Raw genomic sequence first — 12,065 nt, forward strand, 5'->3', positions numbered from 1 at the left:
GATTTGTTAAGGAAAGGAAGAGAAAGAAAAAAATTAAAAAGGTATAGAAGGCAACAAATTAGTTGGACATTACATTTCATCTCTGAGCCTGTTTATAAACTAATATATGAAACCTGCTCTAGATCTGGGTTTTCAAAACTTGAGTATCACCTGAGAAGCTATTTAAAGACCACAAATACCCATGTGCCACTTCAGATCCACCCAGGCACCTGGGGTTTTGTTTTAATTACCCCAGCCGATGCCCAGCCAGGTTTGGAACCACTGGATTAGATAACCCTCAAGGTCCCTTTCGTGTCCATGAGCTAAAATTCCCAACTGACAATTCTGTGTCAAAGGAACTGAAGAGTGCACTTGGCTACATACTGCATGGCAGCCATTGTCATGTTCCATTAAGGAAAAGGAAGCATCCTTAATCTGTCTGAGCAAGCAACTGTAAGAACAGGTGCAACTTACTCAAATCACTTGGCTGCATATCCGCTCGCTCCTCCCCAAACACTTCTCTAACTTCGGGTCTACTCAACTTCAGGGGCACCTGGGTGGTTCAGTCAGTTAAGCCTCCAACTTCGGCTCAGGTCATGATCTCACGGTTCTTGGGTTCGAGCCCCACGTCGGGCTCTGAGGTGACAGCTCAGAGCCTGGAGCTTGCTTTGGATTCTGTGTCTCCCTCTCTGTCTGCCCCTCCCCGACTCACACTTTCTCTCAAAAATAAATAAAACACAGAAAAACTAAACCTCAGAGTGGGGTATGTTCTACTCTCTCCAATACAGAGAAAGGGCAGCTCCTCAGATTAACTCAGGACTGTAACGTCCAGCCACTCAAAAGGTCAAGTTCTTGTTCTTATTCTCTGCACATTTTCAATTAACACGAAGTGTTTTAGAGGCAGAGTGAGGGGTCCTCAGAAAGATGTGCAAAGAATTTCTTCTAAAGCCGGCCAAGGTGTAAGTAAATAAAGCCCTTCCAGCTTTTTATCCTAGAAAGGGCCCACTGGACAAAACAATCTTGAGTAAGGAGCAAAACTGATTTAGGTTATTCCTCATATACCAATAATGCTTATCATTAAACATGAGACATCTGGTTGGCTAGGAGAGTCTGACCTCGTCCTAATGCTGCCCAACCCAAAGTAGAGCCCACAGTTAGGTTCTAACCACATAAGATACTAGTTTCTCCTCTGGTCCCCTCCTCCATAGCAAGTGTAGTTATTCTGAGTAAAAGATGTAATTAAGAACCTACCATTAAATGTCCAGGATATTCTTAAATCCAAAACGTTTAATGGCTGATGTTCTGCTTTTTTCACTTCTCTTCATTCTCCCAGGTATTTATGTAGGTATAAGGAAGCTCCGCTTTACATGTGGTTAAAAATGTCTAAGTGTCTAACACGAGATTAAAACCACTAACAAATGGCAGGCTAGGATTTTAACTCCGCTCTTCCGACTTAAATACAAAACCCTCATTTCCCACATCCTCTCTGCGTCTCTCCTCCCCCAACAGAGTGGCCCAGTGGAAAGGGGGTTGATACTGCCCAGCATAGACAGAAAAACAGAAAGCCTCATAGAAAACAGATTTCCCACCATCCTAATGTTTAATTGTGCCACACACATTCGCTACAACAGGGTCTTAAGAGTGTGCGGGGGGAAGGAACCAAAGGCAGGAAGGAAGCAGAACTGTCCGAACAAACATAAACTCTCGGCTTTCAAAACGGCAGCAGCGGGAGGACCTCTAACAGCAGCTCTTCCTCTCAAACCTTTCCCCGGCCTCAGGAGGGGCCCTAGCTTTCTCCGCTTCTACGTCGTACAGTTCAAACTGGAAAGAAAAAGGGGAGGACAGAGGTCCCTCGGGACAAGCTCCCTTCCGGCCCCCAGAAAGGCAGAGCAGCGCTCAAGGAGAAATTTGCTGCCTCCGGTTCGGGCGTGGGGGAGGGCAGCGCTCGAGGCCTCCAGGCCGGGGTGCTGAGCTGGCGCGCTCTGGCGCGGGAATGGCCAGCAAGCCCGGTCCGTAAGTCATCCCGATTTGACACCGGGCACCTACTTACCTACGTCGCTCGCTGCCGGCACCTGCCCCACCGCGGGTTCAGATACTGCCGCAGCTCAGACTAAGGCCCCGCCTTCGCCAGCTCTAGGGAACCCCAGACAGTGAGGAGGTGTCCGGCCTGCTCACAGCGGCCACGGCCACCGAGCTTCCTTTGCAGCCTCCGCCGCGACGCCGGCGCTCACTTACATCGTCACCTCCTTCCGTGCCCTTCCGCCTCAGCCCCGCCCGTGCCCCGTGCGGGGAGCGGAAGAGAGAGTGGCAGGCTGGCGCTGGGGGCGTGGCTCCGCCTTCCCTCCGCTTCCGGCGGCGCGTTTCCCCGCCCCCCGAGACGTGCGCTTGACGCGTCCTGCCGCGCCACGGGGACTCTTACCCGCGCCTCTGCAAGGGAGGGGTTTGGTAGAAACAGTACCTGGAAATTGTAGAGGCTCGGCAGGGCTGCTTTGAGACTTTTCTGTTCAGCCCCCTCGCACCTTTATAACCCCAAAAGGGCCAAGGCAGACCACAACTACTATATGGCCGCTCCCTCCGCTAATCCCTTTTTCCCTTTGGCCCAAAGCGAAAGACCACATTCCTGTTCTGGATGCACTTTAAGGCGTGGCCCAAACTTTTCTTTTCTGGTTTTTCCGTGATCTTACCCCTTGGTATAGTAATGTGCCTCTTCATCTGTGCTCCGCCTCTGAGGGAACACTTCCCCTGGAGAGCCGGGGTCTTATTAACGTTATAGCCCCAGCACCGAACAGTCTGACCTACAAGTGCTTGCTTAGTAGGTGTTCAGTAAAACTGTTACTTTATTTCTTATGAAGAGAGAAAAGTGGCTTCAGCCTGGTACATTGAGGCACTAGTCACTCAACATTTTTTTTTAACGTCTTTATCTTGCAAGCCCTCAATCTAATTTGGGGGAGTCGTAAATGGATAATACAATGTCTAGACAGAAAATATAGCAGATGTATAGTGGAAAGTGAATTCCATTTTGGACATTCGATTTGGAATAGAATGGAGGTGGATACAAATGAGTATTAAGGGTGGGGTGCTTGGGGCCCTGCGCCCCGTAGGAAATTCTCAGGCATGGTCTCTTCAACTGGAGTTTTTGCTTCATTCCCTCCTTTCCTCTGAGATTCCAATTACATGTGTAAGACTATTTGACCTTGTACATCATGTGTTCTAACACTCTGTACCATCTTTCTTCTCACTTGATGCTTCAATTTGAATGTTTTCTATTGTCCTATTGTTTTGAGTTTCCTAATTCTCTCTTCTGTGATCTTCAGTCATTTGTCAAATCTATAGACTGAGTTCTTAATTTTTAATAATGTATATTCAGGGTTTTGATTGTTTTATACATTTTATGTAGATTTTATATCTGATGAAAATCTCCAGCTTTTCATTTTGTTCATCATTCCTTCTGTTTTCTTTATCATGTTTTGTTTGTTTGTTTTTTCCTCCCTCCGACCTTGTTTGCTAACTTCAATGTTTTGATCATCCTTGGTCTAGTTCAGTGATTCATTATTCTCTTTTAATTATCTGTCATATTTTCCTGCCACTTCACATGCTCGGTAGGTATTATTTTCTTGTGTACATAAAAGGATTGTAGAGCCACCACATGATATCATCTACTGGTGAGGATTCCCCCTTCCCTCTGTTAGGTTGGTAGAGAGGGGCTAGTCCTCGGAGTCTAATCAGGGATTGAGACGGGTCTTGGCAAGTTTGTCTTCCTATAGTCATTCTACCTCTTGTTCATCCCTCAGGTGTAGCTCAAGTTTTTGATAGAAAATCTGTTTCCTCATGAGGCCCTAAAAGACTATAGTACTTCCAGTTCATTCCTCTGGGGCTTTGAGCTTAGTTCTTTAGCCTCCAACCAATTGTGCTTCAAAATATGAGAAATGTCTTGCTGAGCTGGAAAAAAAAAAAAAAAAGAGAGAAATTAGCCATGTGTTTGAGGAGGCCATGTCCCTCTAATGGGGTATGGTTTCCTAAGTACCATGACTTTTTTTTTAAGTTTTGGTTCAGTCCCATAGCCTCCCAAGCAGGTCTCAACTCAGAAAATGCCCTACATGGAAAACTAGGTATGCATGGGGGCGCTTCTGCTTTCAGTCAGTCCCAGTAGCCCACTAAAAGTTCCTCTGGGTTTTCTTTGCCCCCATAGGCTGCCTCTGCCTAGATTAAGACTGATTCCCAGCCTGTCCCTAAAATCAGCAAATGTTTCCAGAAAAAAAAAAACAGCTAGTGATTATCAACTCACCTTACAAGGGCTCTCCCCTCTCTGGAGTTTTTGTTTACCTAAAGTTAGATAACAAGTCCTTCTTACTTCACAGCTCTCTGATACATTTTAAACTATGATATTTTTAACTTATTCTGCATTTTCTAAGGTTGTTGTAGGAGGAAAATTGTCCTGTTACAACCTACTATGTCCTATTTGGAAGGAAAAGTCACTTGTAAAACTCAGTTATAGCATGTCTACAATGCCCAAAGTATAAGTAATACCTTCAGTTTATAACCAAAATCCTCACATTTCTTTAGACTTAGACATTTATATAGATTCATTCCTCACTACAAAACCCTTCTGCATAATTTTCCCATCCATGATTTGGTAGACTTTTTAGGAGATTAAAAAAAAATGATAACCATAATTGAGCTCTTACCATGTACTCAACATTTTATGGATATAACATTTTACTTTGACAACAAACCCTTGATATGGGGATTTTTCTATTTTTATAAATGAAAAGACGGAAGGTAGAGTTAGTCATAGGCCTAGAGCCATGTAGTGGGATCCATCCGATCTTAAAGTCCCTAAAAAAATACTAGTTTGCTTTCCCTTTAGGGTTAAATACTCTACAAGTGTACTATAAAAAAAATAGCCACCAGCCACATGTGGCTATTTTAATTTAAACTAATAAAATTTAAAATTCAGTTCCCCAGTTACACTAGGTGCATTTCTTTTTTTTTTTTTTAATTTTTTTTTTTTTAACCTTTATTTATTTTTGGGACAGAGAGAGACAGAGCATGAACGGGCGAGGGGCAGAGAGAGAGGGAGACACAGAATCGGAAACAGGCTCCAGGCTCTGAGCCATCAGCCCAGAGCCCGACGCGGGGCTCGAACCCACGGACCGCGAGATCATGACCTGGCTGAAGTCGGACGCTTAACCGACTGCGCCACCCAGGCGCCCCTAGGTGCATTTTTTATGCATAATAACTATATGTGGTTAAAGGCTACCATAATGGAAGACAAAAATATAAATCATTTCCATCATTGCTGAAGGTTTTACTGGAAAGCTCTACTCTTCGATTTTTACAGAAAAAAATAGGAAGATTTTATAAGAACAAAATAGAGTTCTTGCATATTTAAAAATTTTTTTTTAATTTTTAAAAAATTTTAAAAAAAGCCTCCCAAATGTTTCCCTCAGGCAAGTGGGAGCAGGAAGATGGACGAATAGTTTCCAGCACACATGCATGATCCTGACCAGACTGAGGGAAGTACTATATAGGCTGTCCTTCCACATATTAGTTTGGTCCACCTGGGCCCTGCCATTTGATGGCTGCGTTGACATTGTTCCAGGCCTCTTAGAGATGAGAGAAGTTAGACAAGGGGTGGAGATCTGGCTCAAGGTGATCTGGGGTCCCCCACCATCGGGGTTTTTTAGCAGTTGAGTTATAAAATCTTTGGCCTAGGCATGTTAAGTTTTTAACAAAGACAACAATGAACTTTTTCCCTGCTAGGGAAAACAGTTTTTCCCAATAATTGAGCTTTTGAGAAGCCAAACCCCAGTAGTAGGACTGGGGTATTTTGTTTTACCATAAGGTTTGTGGGGATCTAATTTTCTAGTCTCTTATGGCCGTTGTTTCCCCATGTTGGTACCAACGAAGTATCCTATCCACAAAAAGAAGGTGAGTGTTAACAGAAACCTCTCACTACATTTTCAGCCAGCCAGGGTGGCCTTGGCCAATCCTATGGCAAAGAGTAGAGCAAGAATCGTAATAATAACGAGAAACAAGATGCGACAGTGCATCACAGTAAGGAAACATATAGAAAATAAGGACAGTCTTTTGTTTCATCGGACAGCTTGAAACTGTCAAGCTCCTGCCACGTGTAGATTAGTCAGCTTCTGGAGTGACTAAAGCAAGGCTGTAGTCTCCTGGAGCCTCTGGAGTTGCAGACTGCTTCTCCCATATGGTCAGCTTGCATGGCGTTGATGGATCAGGAATGCACTCCCAGTTTCGAGATGCCAGCTTTACTCTGCTGTAGTGAATCCAGGGACCCATTTTGGCTACCTTTACTGAGTAGGGATGGACAAAATGACAGTGAACAGGCCCCTGTAGGGGTTGGACATTCTATTCCTTCACCCATACAGCATCTCCTGGTTTAAAGAGGTGAGCGTCTGTGGTCAGACTCACAGGTAACTGCTCCCTGACCCAGTGGTATAAGGTGGTTAAGGTAGAGCCAAGGCCCGCATCTGTTGCCTTAGGGTTAATTTGCCTATCTCATTTAGATGCCCCGCTTATGCCCTTGATAATGGGGGGAGGGCACCCATAAAGGATTTTATAAAAGGGAGAATCCCATCTGCTTCTTTAGCCTCCCACTTACAGCTGCAGTCTGCCTCCCTGAAGGTCCCTATCTCTCCCTGCCTAGTGTTAACCCTTTTCTTATGTATTTCTCCCCTGGAATAGGGCCTGTAACTGCTATTAGGGAACAGGGACGATGACCGTATTGGCTCCTTCAAGCTGATAAGGGATGGTGTGGGGATACAGCAGTTAGAGTCTACCCTAGGGTCAGTCGAGTGGCCCACGGTGTGGTTCTACAGGAAGGCTGGCAGGCATGAGGCGGCATAAACATTAGCAGACACGAAGAGAAAAACACAAAGTAGAGATTATACTGACCAACAAGATGGCACCTTAAAATGTCTCCAGTTTTTAAACCTGTCAAACAATCTAGGAGAGACCCTGACTTTGTCAGTGACATATGTCAGGGAATCTCTCGTACCCCAGGTGCTGGAGGAGTAGGAGCAGTAAGTAATCAATGGTGGCTCTATTTCCAAGAGTTTGGCCCTAACTTAATTAAAAGAAAATTTTAAGCATCTAATGCTTGTTAGCTATTATTTAGAGGTTTGCTGAGTATAAGCAGACAGTTTGCTTTATTTTGAGGTGTAAAACTTTTCCAAGAGCCTGGAGTTCTACTAGAGAAAGAGTCAGGGAGCCATTTACCATTGTTAATTTGCAAATTTTTAGGTAAGCCAAACCTGGGTATTATTTTAATGTGTATTTATTTTTGAGAGAGACGGAGACAGAATGCGAGTGGGGAAGGGGCAGAGAGAGAGGGAGACACAGAATCAGAAGCAGGCTCCAGGCTCTGAGATGTCAGCACAGAGCCTGACGCAGGGTTCGAACCCATGAGCTGTGAGATCACGACCTGAGCCGAAGTCGGACGCTTGACCGACTGAGCCACCCAGGCGCCCCGGGTACTATTTTATAAAGCAGAATTTTTATTACTTTTTGTGCCTTTTCTGTTTTGTAGGGGAAGACCTTTACCCAATTAGTAAAAGTATTAACCCATACCAACAGATGTTGGAATCTCTTTGACCTTGAATGAGTGAAACCTAATTGTTAGTCTTTCCTGGATAGCCTCCAGTTTCTTGATTGCCTGGGAGAGCAAGTTTGTGGTTGAGAGGATTGTTTCTAAGACATACTTCACAGGCTGCTACTACTTGCTGAACTGTCCTTGACAAATTCTTTTCCAGTAAACATCCTTTGGACCATTTGATACGTTTTGTCCCTCCCTAAATAAAAGGCCTGATGCTGTCTTTTAATGATCTTTTAGCTCTGTGAGCTTGGTAATAGTAACTGGCCTGTTCTGTTTGTAATCATTCCAAGGGCTGCAAATAGTGTCTATGAGTCAGACTGCAGTTTATTTTGCGGGGAGGGGAGAGTAGGTGGGATTGAGTCTCCTTTAATAAATGATATAGCAGGCAAACTATTTTCCTGAACCCTGGTAACTATAGCCTACAATATCCAGTAATTTCCAAAAACTCACATAAATGTTTTCTGTCCTGGCGTTAGCACCACCATAGTCTCTCTAATTTAGTTATAGTGTCCCTTTCTAGAAACGGAGTAAGGCTCTCTGACATTATCAGGAAAGAATGAGAAAACATTAGGTTTCCCCATATACATCCCAGGGGCTGAGAGAAAAATTTAGTTTTCTGAAGATGCCTCTAACCGTCATGCTGCATTTGGATAGTTGGCCTGGGGTAGACAGGAGGACGAAAAGGTAGCTCTGATGTTAAGAAGGAAATCAGTTTTCTTTCTATATTTAGAGTTACCCAAGGCTCTGAGTTTCTGATAGACAGTTGGTTTAGGGGAGCCACCATGAAGAGCCCCAGGCCCGTTAGTCCCTTCCAGGGACATTGGTTATCTGAGCCCTCACAGATAGAGGTCCCCAAGGGCATTCAGATTTCCAGTGATTGTCTCCACATAAGCGCAAGGCTTATGGGGTTTTAATTTCGGTTGTCCTCTCTCAGGATGTTCTCATTTTAGTGCTCTGAATGGTCATGTAAATGGCACTTGGTGCCAGGACCTCAGGAAGTCTGGTCTGACATAGTACATAAGGCCACAACTAAGGCCTCAGATTTTTTCTTTAAGCCTCTTTTTCATTTACATGTTTGTTTGTTTGTTTGTTTGTTTTATTCTCCTCTTGATCTTGGTTGTAATGTTACAGCAAGTACTCAGCGCTCAGGAAGAAACAAGCCACACACACCCTGGGAATCAGAAAAGACTGTTTATTGCGCATTGGTGTCGGCCCAGCAGAGTCACCTCCAAAGGCTGAGCCCCAAACCTTGGCACCTCCTTTCATGACTGGGATGGTAGGGGGTTGAGAGACAAAAGAAAAAGGGGAGGGGGCCCTTATCAGTGATGCTATCTGGGCAGTTGGTAGACAGAGGAGACAAACAAGATTACAAAAGCCAAAAGTATGCAAGGGGAGAATCCAGCCTTGGGCATCTGACTGGCCCCTTTTATCTTGTTTTTACAGCTTTTCTTCTCATTCCCCCCTCTTGATTCTCAAGCTGCTGTGGCAGACGTAGAGAGAATCAGTTTGTGGGGGCCAGGGAACCCTTTGCCGCCATGGGAAGAGGGGTGAAGACCATTCTGGCTTCTTCCTGCTGGACAGGGATGTCGAAGGGAGGGGTGAGGCAGCTAGGGTTCTTCGTCATCCAAAGGAGAGTAGTGACAGCTAGAATGGCCCAACTGGAGCATCATCTGGAGTTTTATAGCTTCTAGACGAAAGGAAACAAACCTGGTTGGCATATTAAGAATGCAAGGACCGGGGCGCCTGGGTGGCTCAGTCGGTTAAACGTCCGACTTCGGCTCAGGTCATGATCTCGCAGTGTGAGTTCGTGCCCCGTGTCAGGCTCTGTGCTGACAGCTCAGAACCTGGAGCCTGCTTCGGATTCTGTGTCTCCCTCTCTCCCTGGCCCTCCCCCCGTTCATGCTCTGTCTCTCTGTCTCAAAAATAAAAATAAAACATATATATATATATATATGAAAAAAAAAAAAAAAAGAATGCAAGGACCAATCTATGAAAAGCATTAGGAGAGGACCCACTGAAGGGAGGAGTCAAGATTCTCTATTCTTATGTTGCCTCAAGAGTTCCAGTCTGTCTTCATTTGTTCCTGTCTTCGTTTGTTGATTCACTCCCTTACCTGCTGGACCGTATCTCAGACTATCCCTGGTTGATTGACTTTTAAGCAATATTCTTCATTTAGGAAGAGACAGTCCTCTCCTTTCGTGGGTTAGCAGGTCCAGCCTGACAGCAGAGTATAGCAAGAAGTACAGAAAGAGAGATAGGTAGGGGATGACAATGAAATCTGAAAAAGAATAATTTGTTATGGTTCATTTAAGTTGCTTCGTGATTTTCCTCAAGCTTCTGGTTACAGAGTGTTCTCAGGTATTGGCTGCAGACCGCTTATCATCTGCTATCTTCTTAAGGATGGTTCATAGAGGATTATTCTGGTTAGCAGTTACTTTCCATTTCAAGTGGTTGTCAGGTGACAGGTGGGCTGCCTTTACTCAAGAATGGTGGATCCTTGGGGTGCCTGGGTGGCTCAGTCGGTTAAGCGTCCGGCTTCAGCTCAGGTCATGATCTCACACTCTGTGAGTTCGAGCTCCGCGTCGGGCTCTGTGCTGACAGCTCAGAGCCTGGAGCCTGCTTCAGATTCTGTGTCTCCCTCTCTCTCTGCCCCTCCCCTGTTCATGCTCTGTCTCTCTCTGTCCCAAAAATAAATTAAAAATAAATAAATAAATTAATTAATTAAAAAACATTAAAAAAAAAAAAAAAAAGAATGGTGGATCCAGGCAGTTAGACCTACAACCTTGGGAGCTGTGGACATGGTTAGCACAACTAAATAAGGTCCCTTCCAGGTAGTTTAAGTGGTTCCTTTTTCCGATTTTTTACCCAAACCTGATCCTTAGGTTTGTGGGGGTGTACAGGTATTCCTAGGGAAATAGGTATCCTGTCTGTCACCCATCTATGTATCTCAAATACAGTTTTCCCCAGTCCTTGTAGTTGTTTTTGTGTTTCTAAATTCCCTAGCTCTGTCAGGTCCCCCTTGAATTTGACTAGTGGAGGGGGTCTTCCACATAGGATCTCAAAGGGGGAGAATCCTATTTTTGCCCAGGGTGTTCAGTGTATTCAGAGAAGAGCTAGGAGTAGTATATCTGGCCAGGGCAAGTTAGTTTCCTGACATAGTTTTGCCATGGCTGATTTAAGGGTCCGTTTCAAACATCCCACTTTCCCTGAACTCTGGGGCCGGAAGGCTGCATGTAAGTTCCATCGGATGCCTAGGACTTTGGCTACTTGCTGCACCACCTCGGCCACAAAAGCTGGGCCATTGTCTGAGCCTATGGTTAACGGCATACCATGTCTGGGAATGGTATCCCTTAGCAAGGCCTTAGTTACTTCTCTTGCCTTTTCAATGTGTGTGGGATAGGCTTCAACCCAGCCTGAAAACGTGCAGATGAATGCCAAAAGATATTTATATCCTTTACTGGGTCTTATTTCAGTAAAGTCTACCTCTAAATCTTCGAAGGGTGCCTGACCACAGCGTTGGATTCCCATGGGCCCAGTGGGGCCTTGCTTGGTGTTATTTTGAGCACAGAGGAGGCATCATTGAGAGACTGAGGCACAGAGGGATGGGAGTCGAGCAATTACATAGTAATGGCTTAATAAGTTTTTAAGGGCAGTTTTTCCAAGGTGGGTGAACTCATCTGTTGGAGAGCCACCTGTTGGACTAGCTCTTTGGTCTGGAAGTACCCACCATCCTTCTTTTGTCTGGCCTCCTTTTTCCTATTGTGCCCCATTTTGTTTCTTGGATTGTGCACTTTGGGCAAGTTGGCAGTTGTGGGGCCAGCATGATTTTTGAGGGTGTTGCTTGTTTTCCTGCTGCTTATTTAGCTGTGGCGTCGGCTCATCAGTTACCTTCTGACACTGAGTCCTTTCTCTTTGGTGTCCCTTGCAGTGAATGACTGCTTTCTCCCTCGGTTCCCAGACTGCCCTTAATAGTTTTAGGATTTCTTCCTGATTTTTTATTTCTCTTCCTCCTGCGGTCAAAAGTCCTCTCTCCTTGTATAGAGCCCCATGTACATGTGGAGTGGCAAAGGCATAGTGCGAGTCAGTGTGTATGTCGGCCCGTTTGTCTTTACTGAGTTCTAGTGCTCTTATTAGGGCCCACAGTTCTGCTCTTTGGGCTGACCATCCTTGTGGAAGGGCTTTTGCCTCTGTGACCGCAAAATCAGAGACTACTGCATAACCAGCATATATTTTGCCTTCGTTCATGAAGGCTGCTGCTGTCGGTGTACAGGATGAAGTCACGATTTTGCGAGGGCCTATCTGATAGGTCGGGTTGGCTAGACTAGATTTCATCAAGTACTTCTAGACAGTTGTGCTCTGGGAGCCCCGCCGCTGCAGGCAAGAAAGTGGCAGGCTTTGGAGTTTTTACAGCTTCCAGTCTTATCCGTGGGTTCTCACAGAGCAGTTCCTGATATTGTAACATCCA

At 45.1% G+C, this 12,065-nt stretch overlaps 1 protein-coding gene across 5 annotated transcripts in view; it reads right to left on the bottom strand.

Moving 5' to 3' along the window:
• Positions 1–2,208, bottom strand: part of SENP5 (SUMO specific peptidase 5) — a 51,998-nt gene extending 49,790 nt beyond the window's left edge. For all 5 annotated transcript variants that reach the window (XM_086675096.1, XM_086675095.1, XM_086675092.1 and 2 more), the window contains exon 1: positions 2,030–2,208. The gene's annotated coding sequence lies outside the window, so the exon portion shown is untranslated. The remainder of the gene's footprint in view (positions 1–2,029) is intronic.
• Positions 2,209–12,065: the final 9,857 nt, after the last annotated feature.

This window comes from Puma concolor, chromosome C2, assembly GCF_028749965.1.
Source record: "Puma concolor isolate L17-30 chromosome C2, mPumCon1.1.hap2, whole genome shotgun sequence".
Classification (NCBI taxonomy): Eukaryota; Metazoa; Chordata; class Mammalia; order Carnivora; family Felidae; genus Puma; species Puma concolor.